At 45.4% G+C, this 1741-nt stretch overlaps 1 non-coding gene across 1 annotated transcript; it reads left to right on the forward strand.

The window, feature by feature from the left end:
- The first annotated feature begins 1214 nt into the window (after positions 1-1214).
- Positions 1215-1286, forward strand: TRNAC-GCA (transfer RNA cysteine (anticodon GCA)). The gene has a single exon. It is a non-coding gene; the product is annotated as a tRNA-Cys (tRNA).
- Positions 1287-1741: the final 455 nt, after the last annotated feature.

Raw genomic sequence — 1741 nt, forward strand, 5'->3', positions numbered from 1 at the left:
TTTGTGGTCAAATTATCAGTGTGACATACCATTGGGTTTCTGGGTTTTGTTTATATTTTCAGGTTTGTCTTTCCATACTTAAGTTGCTTTTTTTTTGGAAATGTAATAAAACATTAAAATGATTCAAATTTGAGGCTATATAAAAGTGTACACTCTGCTGCTGCTGCTGCTAAGTCGCTTCAGTCGAGTCCGACGCTGTGCGACCCCATAGACGGCAGCCCACCAGGCTCCCCTGTCCCTGGGATTCTCCAGGCAAGAACACTGGAGTGGGTTGCCATTTCCTTCTCCAATGCGTGAAAGTGAAGTCGCTCAGTCGTGCCCGACTCTTAGTGACCCCATGGACTGCAGCCTACCAGGCTTCGTCCATGGGATTTTCCAGGCAAGAGTACTGGAGTGGGGTGCCATCGCCTTCTCCAAAAGTGTACACTCAGGAAGGACCAATTCTCTACTCTAGCCCTTACATCTCATTTCCGTTCTCCCCGAGTCATGTTCTATTTCTTGATCTGGATGTGAGATTACACGGGTGTATTTTTTATTATTATTCATAAAGTGGAATGCCTATGATTTATGCATTTTCTGTACATTTTACACACGAATGAAAAAGTGAAAAAAAAAAGACCCAATGAGATGTGTCAGTCAGTATTCATCTGAGAAGCAAAATCACCCTAACTATTATTGAACGAGGGAATTATAGAGCCTTACACAATTCATCCTGAAGTAAAAGTCCAGAAGAGGGAGTTGGAGGATCAGAGAACAGTCAAGATCCTGCCAAAAGTCAAGACGTAGCTGGGATGAGAGGAAAGAAGAGGGGAAAGGCTGAGATGGGCAACAGAGCCCCCCAGGCCACCCCTCAGGACTGGGGTGAAGATGGGGAAGATGAAAATCGAGCTGGGGGCAAGTTGGTAGATGGAGCTACTGAGGAAAGGGAGGACGGCAAAGGAGGCCCAGCGCTTAGCAGTTATTTTTCCAGCTGGTGCCTTCATGGTGGTACCATGAAAAATGAGACTGCAAGATTGTGAGCAGAAGTTTCTGGGGGCTAAAATTGGGAGGGAGATCTATGGGGAAGAGGAGAGCCAAAAAGTTCGAATTTTCTGTAAGGCAAAATTTCCATATCTTGAGAACTTTCTGAGAATCAGTAGAAATCTCAGTGCACAGTGGGTGTGGGCATTTCAACACAGGTGAGAAAGTATTTATTAGCTACCACTTATAAGCAAGGGGGTATAGCTCAGGGGTAGAGCATTTGACTGCAGATCAAGAGGTCCCTGGTTCAAATCCAGGTGCCCCCTCAAGTAAGTCTTGTTTTAGTACCTACACCAAATGACACCTTCAGGTGGGCAGATTGAGGGGTGCAACAGTTGGTAAAGGAGATGGTGGCAAAAGAATTGGTAAAGTAGAAAGGAAGCTGTCAATCTCAGCTCCTGGGGTGGGGCAATGGAAAGTCCCAGAACCAGCAAGATGGTTCTATCCTAGACCACGGGGACTCCAGGCTCATCTGAGCACTAGAACTACCCGGAAATATATAAACATATACATCCTCCCCTGGGCCTGTCTCCAGAGATTCGGGTTTTGTTTGGCTGTTTTCAGCAGTAAAACATCCACTGATGTTCCTTTCTGAAACTTCCTTTCAGTTCCATCCTGAAAGTTCCTTTCATCCATTCACATCACAGAAACCTGAGATGATTTTTTTTTTTTTCTGGGGCCACATTTAGCAGCTCCTATACTGGATCACCCTGAAAGCCCT

The sequence above is a fragment of the Budorcas taxicolor genome, chromosome 4 (assembly GCF_023091745.1).
Source record: "Budorcas taxicolor isolate Tak-1 chromosome 4, Takin1.1, whole genome shotgun sequence".
In the NCBI taxonomy this organism is placed as follows: Eukaryota; Metazoa; Chordata; class Mammalia; order Artiodactyla; family Bovidae; genus Budorcas; species Budorcas taxicolor.